At 40.4% G+C, this 14,567-nt stretch overlaps 1 long non-coding RNA gene across 1 annotated transcript in view; it reads right to left on the bottom strand.

Moving 5' to 3' along the window:
* Positions 1 to 2,911: 2,911 nt before the first annotated feature.
* LOC125013705 overlaps positions 2,912 to 14,567 on the bottom strand; it is a 34,551-nt gene continuing 22,895 nt past the window's right edge. Inside the window, exon 3 of the long non-coding RNA XR_007113398.1 lies at positions 2,912 to 3,690. This is a non-coding gene — a long non-coding RNA (uncharacterized LOC125013705). The remainder of the gene's footprint in view (positions 3,691 to 14,567) is intronic.

Genomic DNA, 14,567 nt, shown 5'->3' with positions numbered 1-14,567 from the left:
CCCTCCCCAGCCCCTCCTCCTCCTCCTCCTCCTCCTCCCCTCCTCACTCCCCCCTGTCAAAATAAACACATTGAGAGCTGCCCTTCTTTTCATTCAGACGCTCCAGGCTTCATTTAGGGCCCCGCTGTCCTCCCCAGTGTGTATGTGTGTGTGCGTGTCCTCTGTCCCTTGTGTGAGTATTTCTCTAAAGTATTTATAACACACATTGAAAAGCAGCTCACCTCACCCGCCTCACCCACCCCTCTCCCTCTCCCTCTGCCCCGGCGTGGTATCTGACATAACCGGCGCTGGGTTTCTCTCTGTGGCCCTGCGTTCCTGGCAGATAGAGGGGCCGTCAAACCGCTGCTGGGGGAACTTTCCTGGCTCTGGGAAGCCGAGGGACAATCACACCTTTCATGGGCCGGAGAGAACGCCGCCCGTCCAGCGGCTCACAGGCCACGGCCAGGGAATTTCACTCTCCCTCCCCGGACCCTCTCTCTCCCTCGCTCCTGCTCTGTGTTCTGTGCCACTTGTTGATTCTCACATCGGTTGCAACTGTGTGATTTTTTTTTTTTTTTTTTTTCTTAAGGATAATTGGACTTTTTTTTTTTTTCTTAAAGACAAACATAGAAAGAGATGAAAAAAAAAGAAGAATCTGCACCTGGTAAATACAAGTGATGTTTTGTAATGTGGATACACCCTGTTAGAAAAGCTATAGGAATAGAAAAGTTGCGTTTATTTATTATCTATTTACACTGAGAGAACAATAAATGTAATAATGCTTTTAATATTGTTTTTTTACAGTTCTGCACAACACAAAGAATTTTGTGAATGGTGTTGCTACGGTAACGTGACTAATTCAGGTGCAGTGGCTGTGCACGGTTAGGAAAAACATACTTTAAGTGTTAAAAAAAAAAGAAAAAGAAAAAAGAATCTGCATCTGGTAAATACAAGCGATGTATTGTAATGTGGACATACCCTGTTAGAAAAAATAAAAGCTGGTGGTTTATTGTTGTTGCAACAGAAAAGTTGCATTTACTTATTTATTCATATCTATTTACACTGAGAGAACAGAAAAACCCTGTGACGAATAATACTTTTAATATTGTTTCTGTGATGAATCCATCGCACAGTTCTGCAGAACATGAAGAATTTATTCATTCCCGTACACTATCCGTGCAACTTGCAGCGGCGTTTCTACGGTAACGTGACTAATTCAGGTGCAGAGGCTGTGCACGGTTAGGAAAAACATGGTGCAAGAGTAAAAAAAATATAAGCTTCAGGTTTCAGCTGCATGACTACACTGGAAGTAAAACACAAAACCTGAATATTTCTCAGATGTTCAGTCATAACCGTCCTTAAACATGAAGCTTGTTCTCTGGTCTCTTATGAGAATAATATGCAAATGACAGTTGCTACGTTAATATCACCAGGTTGTGAAGTGGTGGAGATGAAACACAGGGTGAGGAGACAAATAAAAAGAAACGGCTGTGTAACAAAACTTTGAACACAGCTCTCTTAAATACTCGATTCTGATTGGTCGATCGCCATGATTATTTCTCGTTGCCCCTGGCAACCAACAGAACCTAACGTTAACTCATCTAATAACTAGGAAAACTGAGTATTTTCCCAAATATAACACTTGATTTATTTGGAGAGGACAAAACTCTGGACATGTCCTCGGCAATGACGAAGAAAAGAAAAGAGAACAACGCAAAACGGTTAAGAGAGGCGAAAATAACCAGGAAGCTAATTTTACACAAATGGAATCTCTTTGAATCATGATTTTGATTTGATCAGTTCACAAAACATTATTTAATAATTTAGTTGTAAGACGTGTTCTGAGCCGGCTTTTAATGTGGGATAAAAAAAACACACTTTTTATCACTATAGACTGCACATTTTTATATAAAAGGAGCTTTAGGCCCACGCAGAACCTTTATCGGAGCTGAATACTTGGTAATGACCTGTAGTCGGGGACGGCTGGTATAAATGGAGTAACAGAGCTAATTCTTCTGAAGCTAACACAAAAAAAAAAAAAGATGAGAAAATATTTTTTAAATTACTTACAACTGATTGTTTCAAGTTTTGGTGAAACCAAAGGTTGCAACAACACCAAAAAGTCAAAAGAAAAACATAGAATATCTAAATGCGCTAAATTTATTACTGCCCCCCGGTCCGCTTTCATTCATTTAATTCTTGTAAGTGATTGACAGGTGTCATTTCACGCCCCCGTCATTCACTGATCATTTAGGTTAAATCCAGTCAGGCCTCAGTCCGCTGGTCATTGGTCTAAATAGCTGCTGGTGTCAGAGTGGGAAGAGGGAGAAGAAGTTCAGCTGTGGTGGCGTTAGCGTGAACAAGGTTTCTAAACCATTTCCCTCAATGTCTTTGAAGGAAAAGTAGGAAGTTAAGAGACTGGGATCACATCGGTCAAATGATGTTAAAATAACTCAAAGTGACAGACGACAAAAAGTTTTGTGTTCCTTGGTTTGAAAGAAAGTATAGCCAAGAATTGGTAAGTTCACTTTCAGATGGTTCAGTCAGTGACACTGGCTTCAGTCGCACAGGACCCGGGAGGTCTGGGTTCAAATCCCGTTCAGGACAGAACATGATTTTTTTTGTTTGTTTTCATAGTACACTGTTGGTTGTCATACATTCAGTAAAGGAGAATTCTCAGCTAAACCTGCATAATTTGAGTTTTAGTTTAGTTGCACATTTTTTTATTTCACGTATTTTGCATGAAAACACCAACTGAGTGTTAATTTAATTATTACCTTCAATAAATTTGAGAACCTGAAAGTTTTTTTTACATTTGGGGCTTGTCATTAAGGTGTGACGGTGGAGTCCTGAAGCCAGACCAGATGAGAACCACTGATGTAGAGCACTATAAAAGTATAGTGTACCTGTAACTGATGCACATTTTTTGATTGTTTTGCACCTGTATTATACAGGGACAGGAATCAAACCCACGCTGCAATGACGACCAGAGCCTCAGTACATCAGTGGCCCCCAACTGACTCTAAGGTTGTAACTCTAGTTAAAATAAACTTTAGCACTCCATACTCAGCTTTAATGGCATTAAACACAATTTCCCGAGAAGTGAAAATGCTGAGTGACTAGTAACTTTGGAAAACAACGAACCACAGCGGCTGGTGAAAACGAAAGTTAATGGATATCACAATAATTCAAATCAACAAGTTTACTCAGCTGTTAGATTATTTATTTATTTTTATCATTGGCAAACTAATTATCGCCCAGTAATCTTTGTGTCCTCTCTTTTTCCTCTATGTTTTTCCTCCTTGATCTCTCTGCAAATTTCCTCCCCCCGTCTTCTCCCTCCAGATTTCTCTCTCCCTCTGAAGCCAGCTCTTTACAAAGCCACCTTTTTGCAGGTTTAAATTTAGAATCACCTTCTCAGGAGATCGTACTGGAGGTTGTCCCGAAGACGGGGGAGGGAGCGGGAGAGGGAGATTTTCTAAACTTGTCCCTGTATATTAGCAGGTTTCACGAAAACCAATTTGGAAATGCTCGGTTTGGAAGCTTGAGGGGGCCGGTTGTGATGTTGCGCTGTGCGCTTCCCGTAAGCGCGCTGAGTAGCTTTATTCAAAGAGTTGCGGTGTAAAGGGCCAAATAAAGATCAAATCAACACGGAGGAAGCTCACGGGGAGGATGGGGCTTCTGTGCAGCCGAAGGGGGGCAACGTGGAACCTGGAAAATGCAATAAAAACATAATTTGGAGGAGGAAATAAAATGAAACGCGCACAGTGCTAATAAATCATCCGGAGACACATCACAAAGTAAAGACTCTAAAGTGAAGCATGTGGGAAAATGTAATTCAAATTAATTTACATATACAACTAAATATAAATAAATCTGCACAGGAATTAACAAATGACATCATATAACAAATTATATTTTAGAAGAAGCTGATTTGTGTTTGACTGTGGTGCATCTAAAAGTTTTCATGGTTCAACTATAACCTCTTATATCATCCTGCAGGTTGTAAAATAACTATTGGTTGAGTTAAACAAACGTTAATAAAAACATCTATCGTCTCCCCAAGTTATGACACGCAACCAACAGCTGTTCATGCTTCTGATGCAGACGTCGTGATCCATTAGAAAATTGGCTAAAATATTCTACTGCACCACAAATGATGTTTATTAATCGGACCTCAAGTGCTGGCTGGGGACACATGAGGATGCATTTCAATGCTGGTTGTGAGCACAGGTGAAGCTGTGCACTTTGATTCAGACTCCCCAGGTCTGAACAGGAGCCTCTCTAATACATTAGGCTCGAAGGATCTGTGAGGCTGCTCAGTTATATTTGTTTCGAAGAGTCAAAGACAATGTCAGACACTTCTCTAACCACGCAGCAATCAACCGTGCATGCAAAACCTTTATGGCAGTTGGCTGTTTAGTACATACTGTGCTAATTCTTTAACTTATATAATAATAATAATAAGACCAGGTAAGAATTAAAATGTGCAGACTGTCACAGAGCAGTGGGATGAAAACACATGCACACACACACACACACCCTGACATGGATCAGCAGAGGGGTGGGACCAGCCCTGCAGAGCAGTCTTGCATCCTGGTGTCACGTCAGCCTTTTAATTCCTTCCAGGAACCTGTGAGGATTTTCACCGTGCTAACAATGTGTACTCATGGCATGAGTCACACACACACACACACACACACACACTTGCAGCACATTACTCTTTCTCCTCATTGCCTCTTCCTTTCTGCCTCTCTTCCTCTTTCTATTGCTGCCTGTCACTTTACTCTTTTATATATTTATTTATATATATATATATGGAGACCTGCATGTGAGTGTGTTGCTGTGGTCTTGTTTTTGTGTGCATTAGTATCTATGTACCTGAGCAGACGTGCTTGTTGGATGCACGGACGCCGAGTGTCGCCTCTTTAGCACGGTCTGCTGCTTTGTCGCTCAGTTTCCAGCTTATCGTGTGCTCTTGCATTCACCAGAACTGAGCTGCTCTCTGCCCAGACTCCATCATCTCAGGCAATCAAGTGCAGTCAATGTGTCTTTCATAAAGGCTCCATTTCTCCTCGTCATAATTTCTCCTGAACCTCAGTTTGGCCAGAAGCCTCTGTATCTATAGGCTCATTCAGGACCGGGCTCTGAGCTGCTGAGCGTATCTCTGTGACCAGGCTAAGACCAGGCACCAGCAGAGAATGTGAGCTCCTATATACCCGCACTCAAATCATGAATGAAAGAGCAGTGGAGAACCTCTGCCTTCAGTCCAATTCTACATATTCATCTGTACAAATATTAGCTGTGGGAAAATTCAAAGCGACTGTTGCATTAGAAATTGAGTGAAGTATAAAGTCTGGAGAGGCCTTATAAGTTTTAATAAAGTTTATAAGATGAATGTTTTCTACTTATTTGTATTGGAATAAATTTGAAGAAAAACACAAGTCTGTCTCCTAAAGGCCCAAACCACTTGCTTGCTTTGGCCAAACTGATACCATTTTCCCGGCGATACGAGTGGCACCATCGTGCAAGTTTGGAGCCAGAATCTCATCAGTGATATACGATATTGATGCCTCAGATACACGTTTTCGATGAATTAATACTACCCTATGCTCTACTTACGCCATTATGTTACATCCTGTTACTATAGCCTCAAATTACTAAATGAAAAGGAAACTCAAAATAACTGACACTTGGACATTCATTATCATTATATTAACTACCTAAAAATTACAGAAACCATCTTCGAAAGTTCAGCCCAAGTCCCATCCACTAATATGGAGGAGGTGGAGCTTATGACCTATACTGCAGTCAGTCACTAGGGGGAGCTCTACTCGATCTTTATTTATACTGTCCCGATATTAAAAACTATGGTCAATGAAGGTCGGCAGTCATGTTGCCTCAGATTGCCTGGACCGAAAAGTTGAACTCACAGCAAACACTACAGCTAGCACGTACATTCTGTACCTGCATGAGAGGAAAAAGGAGGAGCTAGGACGAGCTAAGATGCTAGGTAGCTTTGAAGAGAAGCAAACGTTGTACAGAGCCTCGTGTTGCTTTTCATGTGCGTTAGTTCACAAATAGCAATTGACAGTTTAGGCTTCTGCATCAATTTGATGCTGTAGCTACGGTAACAGTCCAGACCCCAACACCGTAGCCGAACCTGCGGCTCCCAAGAAATATAACGCAGGCCACAAGAGCTTTGGTCCGCTTGGTAGTAGCGTGTTTCCGCTTCAGGAGAGGTAAGAATGAGGAGGTTCAGAGATACAAACAATTGAATTAGTTGACAGGCGAAATTTTGGGAGTTGTATCAGTCGTCACTGTTGAAAGTGAAGGAGGGAAAAAAGACAGTGTCGACTAGTGTTTGGGTGGCGCTTTTACTCGCACCAGTGTAGACTACGTATGTAGGTTACGGCGTCTAGTCACAAATCTGCTTAAGATAAAGTGGTCAGATGAATGCCAATAACGTGGCGTTTGACCGCTATGTTATTGTCGCGTACAGACCTTGTGGTGATGTTAGCTTTGTGACATTTAACATAGAGATTAGTTAGATTTATATGGAAACTTTTTTCTCATTCTGTTTTTCATGTGACTGATCAAAGATGGAGGTCTCTCATCTAATCAGTAGTCGTTGCTATTGTTGTTACAATTATCATTAAAGCAACAGGTTGATTTGGAAAGTTTGTGGGGTCATATCCACTGTTGCTATTGCGTTAGTCTTGTAGTAGCTGGTCTTCAAGGTTTTCCGAATATCGAATTTGTTCCACACTTGTATCTTCTTCTATGTTTATCCCGGCTTCAATTCATTTGGACCAAGATGGACCTTTTTAAACAGTTCAATATTTCTATTTTTTTTTTTTCTGCCATTTGAACGTGAGATAATGTCTAGTCACTGCGCATTTACATCACGACAGAGCATGCTCAGACAGAACGGAGCCTGACTTCATTCAGATTCACCATTTACATGACTTCAGATCGGTTTGGGGAAAAGGTCTATTCTACCCCTTTTGGTTTGGTTTTGCCCTGTTTTGAAGCGTTTATATGGAGCATTTTTATTAAGTTTCGGCTTTATTCGGTTTAGACTTCTAATTCTTAGCTGTTGCCAGTTAAGATGCAAATACAAAGTACAGTAATTCCATTTAATATGAGCATGAAAGTGACTTTCGTGTGTTTTCAGACAGCGTGACAGCCGATAAAGACATTTCCTGCCTACTACAACTTAAACGTGACAAAACAATTGTCTCGTGCCAAGATAAACAAAGTCTCCCCGACATTTAATGCGATCGAGTTCAGTTAGAGATGAACTGATCAAATCGCAAAACCACGGTACGAAGTGTGTGCTCACAGGTTCAATGAAAAGAGATCGCCTAACAGACACGTAGAGGCGACGGGTGAGATGCTGGAGCAGAGCAAACAGAGCAGGACTGGAAAAGAACTGGTCCGACTGGTTTTCTTACGACGCTCATGATGGTAAAAGGAAGGTTAATAAAAAAAAAATTCCAGTTAAGAGGTTTTTTTCCACTATGTGGTGTCCTCTATAAACTATCTGTGGTGCATTCACAGAAATCATCTATGAATCTTGAAATAATGAGTTTAATTAGACCGTAAACAACAAAACTATGTGAGCTTTGTGAGTTTACAATGTTATATGGGTGTTTCTTTATTGTTTGGAGCATGTGCTATGATGTATCACTCGCACATGTTTCATACTCATTAGGATAAGACATAAAATCACTATTAAAATACGCAAAGAACAAAGTCAAATAAACTGTTAATCTTTAATCACATTTAGAGACGAGGCCTACGTCAGAGGAGCTAAACCGTATTATTATCATCCTCCTCCATCTTTTCGCGTCAAAATACAACAAATAAGAAGAACAGTCTGTAAATTGCCTTTTGAAATGAAGCATTTATCGCCTGACGAGCACCTGCCTTCCTTTTCCCTCCATCTGGGTTTTGTTTGAAGTTGAATGAGGCCAACAAAAGTCAAACAAAACGCCTTATGGCTTGTTTGCTTGCGAAGACAGTTAATTAAAACTTGTCCATTTAAAAGAAGTGCATGACTTATGAGTAGGTGGAGTGACATTACACATATAAACACTCGTGGGGGATAGCAGCAGGCTCTTAAACTAGCATATTGTCGTTTATTACATTTTGAATTACTTTTTAGATATAGAAGAATGCTCTTTTAAAACAGACCCATGGTTCCATGTTCATCCTTCATTTCCTTCGTGCAATTAGCCGTAAACTCAAATTTAATAAGAAATTATTCTATGAATAAAACTTTTAAGACACAAAGCTTGATGCATCTCTGATACTATGAACAGAAATTCACTCAACTGCACTGGAAACAAAAAGTCTGATATATACGAACAGTGGTGTGAAAAAAGCATTGGCCTCCTTCCTAATTTCTTTCTTTTTGTTTTTGCATGTTTGTCACACTTAAATATTTCAGATCATCAAACTAATTTAAATATTAGTCAAGGATAACGCAAGTACATAAACTACAGTTTTTAAATGAAAACAAAATCCAAACCTACATGGCCCTGAGTGAAAAACCTAATAACTGGTTGGGCACCTTAGCAGCAACAACACTATGGAGGAATTTTCTTCCACTCGTTTTTGCAGAATTGTTGTAATTCAGCCACATTGGGAGGTTTTCCAGCATGAACCACCTTTTCAATTTCATGCCGCAGCATTGCAACAGGATCCAGGTCAGGACTTTGACTAGGCCACTTCAAAGTCTTCATTTAGTTTTTCTTCATCTATTCAGAGGTGGACTTTGTGGTATGTTATGAATCATTGTTCTGCTGCAGAACCCGAGTTCTCTTCAGCTTGAGGTCACCAACAGATGGCCGGACATTCTCCTTCAGTCCTCCAGGTCCTGAAGCAGCAAAACAGCCCCAGATGACGACACTACCACCACCACATTTTATTGTCGCTATGATGTTCTTTTTCTGAAATGCGGTGTTCCCATTACACCACATGTTATGGGACACACACCTTCCAAAGAGTTTAAGTATTTCCCCAAAAGTCTTGGGGGTCTTGGAGCTCGGCCATCCAGGCCATTTTAGTCTCTTTCTCACGGTGGAGTCATGAACCTTAACTAAGCCAAGTGAGTGAGTCCTGCAGTTCTTTGGATGTTGTTTTGTGTCCTCTTGCAGGAATCGTCTCTGAGCTCTTGGGGTAATTGTGGTTAGCTGTTCTATGTTTTCACCATTTGTGGATAATGTGAGTTCCAAAACTTTATAAATAACCTTTTCCAGACTGATAAATCCCAATTAATTTATTTCTCACCATAAACCAAAGGCCGACAGTGACATCTCCTGTGTCCACTGCAAAACGTTGCACTTGCACACATTACAAAGACAGCGGCCAGCAGGCAACTGCGTTCTGCACCTCTTCTCAGAAACCTGAGCTGCTGTCAGGTAAGAAGCTATTAAGAACTAATAATCTGTTTTTCACAGAGCTGGCCTCTCCTGAATGAATTGGTCTCAAGTTTATTCATTCCAGATGGCTAGATGTTGTTGTAAAAATATTTGTGTGTTTCAACATTCAGATGAGATGATGATGATGTAAAACGAGAAACCCCTAAGTTCAGCGTGTCCTTTGAACAGTTTGTTTGCTTCAGGATTTCACTGCTGATTCAGCTTGAACCAAAAATTTAGGACATACCAGAACGGCTGTGTATGTGTGTGTTGCTCAAAATTGCATTTAAAAAAAAAAAAAAACTAACTGTAAATTTCTGCACAATACATGAATAAAAAAAGGCTTTGCCTATTATGAAAAACTGAAATGCTCATCCTGCAGCAGTCTGTGTGAAGCCCTGCTGAACTTTGAGCCAATCACAAAGTTGGGAAAGTTCAAGTTAATGCAAGAACAGACTGTGATGCATCAAACAGAGACAAATCATCTGTAGACGTGTGAAAAATGGAGCCATAGGTTTGCCTGTTATAGCTCTCCTCTTCCGACTAAGACGCCCAGATAATGTAGTTGGAAAATGATTTTCACTGGCATGTATACGCCTTAATCGGAGTTAAACTAGACAATGCGTGTGCGCGTGCTCCACAACCAGTATTGCCAGACAGAAAATGACAAATTATTTACCAGAAGCTGAAAATTATTGTATATTACTGCATTGTATAGGGACCATCTGCTACAGTAAAACACGACCACAGACCACGTATAGCTTAATGTCCTCAGTTGTACTGACTTATTTATAAAGAAAAAAAGGCCAATTATGGCTTACTACTCCTCAGACTATGTCTAAATATGGATATACCCTGGCTTTTTTTAATCCTTTTTCACATCATAGACAGTATTTTGTTGGATTATGGAAATACCATGGAAATGCCAGTTTTAGGCATATGATCATAAATGGTGCCTGCATATTTCATGCCATGATTTCGCTCATTTTACTAAATCCTTTGAAATCAACACATGTCATCACTTATCACAGTTTTAATGTTATTGCCGTAGACCGGGAAGTAGCAGAGTCATAAAAGCGCCATTTTCTGATTTTGGAAAAACAAGGAAGCTGGATGCGTTCTGGGCCTCTGCTGGTTGGTCAAATGCTATAATGATGTGTTCCATAACTTAGAGGGATCTTTGCTAATTAGCTGGGTGAAAAAACTCATGTTTCTCTTGATTGACTGTAAAGAGGCATGTGAGACAATCTACAACATCAAGCGCAGTGCAGGATGGATCATGTTTGTGTTTGCCATGCATGGAAATATTGATCGTACATCGTACAGACAGTGAAATTATCGTACAAATAATTATTGTACGTCTGGCAACGCTGTCCGCAAGCGCTGCCCTGGTGTATGACCCCGGAACAAAAACATCGAAGAAACACAGTCACAGAAGAAGAAGAAGAAGGTAAACAGAGTTGGTAGAAGAACCAAATGTGGGATAGCGCCATCTTATCTGCACCATAAGTAGTGCGCATATTACGTACGAGATTAAAAAAACCTGAACTATTATCCGTCTTGTTTGAAATCCCGGCCTGCTGCATGAATGACTCTTGTTTATTATATGACGTAATAGGTCAACCGGAAAGGGGGCCGTATTAACCCGCTGACAAGACACATTTTGCCACCTAGTGTGGAGGAGGAGGAGGACATGTTCCTGTCAGTTATTCCGTTTTCTCCGTTGCATGTGAACTGTGACAAGGACTGCATTCAGGAATTTGAATTTAGAGCATAGCTCCATTAAGCTGTGCATGTAAATGCACTGAGTGTGTAGCTGCTCTGGTCTGGAGGCTGTAGACTTTACACTGCTGAAATGTAGCCTCACACTTAGATTTGCATCATCTACAGATAATGCACATACACACACACAAAGGGTCCTTCTCTTTCCATTATTTCGGGTCTGTTAGTTCCACAGTAGTCGGGTCGGGACTAGTGATACGATGGCGGGTGACTTTTCGCTGCTAAAGGAGCAGGAGGCCGCCAAACCAAATAAATAACACCACCATTCATCCACTTTTCCCTCCACAACTAGTTTCTCTTCCCTTCTATTGGGCTACACTGAGAAAAGACACACAACAGACACACAAGTGAAGAAAAAGACGGTCTCAAACGGCTTGCAGACACAGATGCAACATTAAAAAAAAAAAAAAAAAACACACACAAGTACATGTGTAGGCACACATGCAGACGCACAGAGGCTGAACACTCACACATGCTAAATACACAAAACACACACACAGAGAAAACACACGCACCTTCACCACATTTGGACATAAATAGCAGGATAAACAGAAAGGCGAGAGGCTGTTTTAAAAGGATCTGGTTGAAGTGAAAAAGGTCAGACCAGTTCTCAGACGCCTGAGAAGAAACACACACCTTACCTGACCCAGAGTACTCCGGACACACGCCGCTGTATTAAAACTCCGCGGCTGCTCAGGATTTCCCTGATGATGTTTTCTCTATGACTTTAAAAAAAAAGAAAAAAAGTCCAATGTCCTCATTCAAATGCTTCATTCACTGTTTTCCTCGTTAAACTCTGGGATATAAATTGAATCTGGATCTGGGATTTTTAAAATAATCTAGGAAAAAGAAGTGACGTTGTAACTGTAGAGACAGAGCTTCACTTATGCTTTTGTGTTTAATCTACTCTGTGTTTATGCTGTAGATATGCCTCCCTGTGCCCTAGACCAGAGGCATCAAACATAAAAATCACCTATAACTAATGAGGTAGTAAATTTGGAGAATGTTTGCATCTAATAAACTTTCCTTAAAAGAAAAATCAGAATTTCTTAAGAAAAATAAGGGAAATTTGGGCACGTTGCTGTTTAGTTCTGGGTCTCTGTGTTTTTTTCATCCACTTCTCTTATTAAAACAGTGGACAAACTAGGAATGTAATTTATTTACTTGGAAAACTTGCAGTCTTCTAGGTAATTTTCACACTTTTCATTCAATTCATTAGACCCTGTAGCGTGTCTCCCCACTGCATCACGGCGATGCAGACTTTTAATATTTTGACTGGTCTGAAATGCATTTCCTTAGTGACCAGACAACAACTACTCCCTCCCTCTGCCTCCTGCCTACCGTCTAGAGTGGAGTGATTTCCAGTAGAAACAGCTACTGTTCAACGTGTATTAGCTTTGGTCGCGGCTGTTTGAAGAACACAGAGAAACTCAACACAGCGGCACAAGAAAAATGGAACCGTCAACTCTGCAAACTTTTAAGGTGGTATGAACAGACAACTAAATGACACCATTGCATTTAAAAAAAAAAAGAAAAAAAGCAGTACCGTGCTCACAAGAAAATTTTACTGCAATTTAAATGGCTACAGCGTACCAGGGGGTAACGCCCTGGTGTCAGAACGACTTCAGGGCCAATATTAAAATAAGTGTTTCTCAGATTCCTCTCTGCGTATTTTAAAACCCTCTCCGGCCACGCAAACACCTGACGCACGTAGCCGACTAGAGGGCACTGTGTCTTTTTTGCCCGTCGGCTTAATTTTTGTTTCAACGAAAATCGCAGAGAAGAAGAAGCAGCCGTAAAATACTAAAGCAGAAACATGTGACTACTAAGCGGACCGATCACAGTACATTCCTGAAAAAAATAAAGTAATAAAGTGACAAAATAGTTCATTCATTCGTAGAATAGGCGCGAAAAAATTTAAGGAGTTTATCCTTAAAAAGGTTAAATAAAAATACAGCTTTTATCAATTTATCCAAAGAATAAAAGGACAAAACTAAACTGCTTCGATAATAACCACTAACCACAAGTAAACCACGCCCCCCGTCATTATAAGAGACATGGCTAGTAAATGAATACTCTCCACTATTAGGGGAAATACGGTATTTCTGAAGCAGATACAGAAAAATATCAGGTAATAAAAGGTAAATAAAGACATTGAGAAACTTCACTCAACATGCGTGGATTTTTTTTTATGATGGAGTACTCAGATTCAGATATTTTTATCAACATAGATCACTTACAGTGCTTTTTTTCTTTTCAGACGATCCGTCATAATTGTATGTTTGTTTTTCTGGATGAATGAGTCAAAACTCTGCTTGCACAAAGTCTCCCCTGCTGAGTGGGTGGTCTTTAATGTGACTCGTGGCTCACTGTGTTTGCACTACAAAAGCAATGTGGTCAAAAGTGTCCCAAACCAATTCCTAATGAGGTGTGAGATCGGATCCAGTGATCAGATTCTGGGCGTGTTCACACCTGAACTTTAAGCCGGCCACTGGTAATCAGATTACAACAAGACATGACACTTAACACTATGTCAAATCAGTTAAGTCACTTCATCAGGTCAGATTACAACAAAATGTGTCACTTTACGCTAAATCTATTAATAAATGAGTAGAATTTCTTAAATATGTATTAAATGTCTGTGGGTCATTTCAGGTTCTGGCAGTGTGTGTAAAAGGGAGAAGGAATGTGAGGAAAGCAAATTAAAAGATGACGATATGGGTGGATGTGTTCGGTGGAGAGGCTGGTCTGAGTGGATAGGAAAGATCGTTCCACTCCCGGGCAAGACGCTGGTTCTCTCTACAACCGGTCTGAGCAAATCCAGGAGTAAACAGAAAATCTGAAGCTGGAGTAAACAGCTAGTGTGTGCGGCTGCACTTTAATTTGTTTTTTTGTTTATTTTCACATTAATCTTGTTGTAATTTTGCTGAATTTAAAATGTGAGTAACATATTCCACCCTGGGAGGAAATAACGTCAGCTAGAGTGCAATGTTTGATGAAGAAACATGGTCATTTTTCAAATTTAAGATGGTCAGAACCCCCCACAAAGACTTCCCCCGTGATCCTAGTGAGGATAGGTGGTTACACAAGATGAGAGATGAGATGAGACAAAAAATAAATAAATGATGGTTGTGATTCAAAGGAAGCATTTTTAAACTCAAGACACTTCAGTCAATGTCTGTTTCTACTAGCATGACGGGTGGTTGTCAGAAAACCAACCTCAGTAGGGATGAGTTTTTTCATCATACACTTTGAGAAAAAAGCAGAAATTTCGAGAAACAAGTCGAAATGTCAAGAAAAAAGTCAAAATACATTGTCAAGAATAAAGTAGACCTTCACACTGGAAGTACCGTAAGCGTATGGTACCACCGATACTCT

Source organism: Mugil cephalus, chromosome 9 (genome assembly GCF_022458985.1).
Source record: "Mugil cephalus isolate CIBA_MC_2020 chromosome 9, CIBA_Mcephalus_1.1, whole genome shotgun sequence".
Taxonomy (NCBI): domain Eukaryota; kingdom Metazoa; phylum Chordata; class Actinopteri; order Mugiliformes; family Mugilidae; genus Mugil; species Mugil cephalus.
The sequence above is the reverse complement of the archived record's forward strand: the minus strand, read 5'-3'. Positions and strand labels throughout refer to the sequence as shown.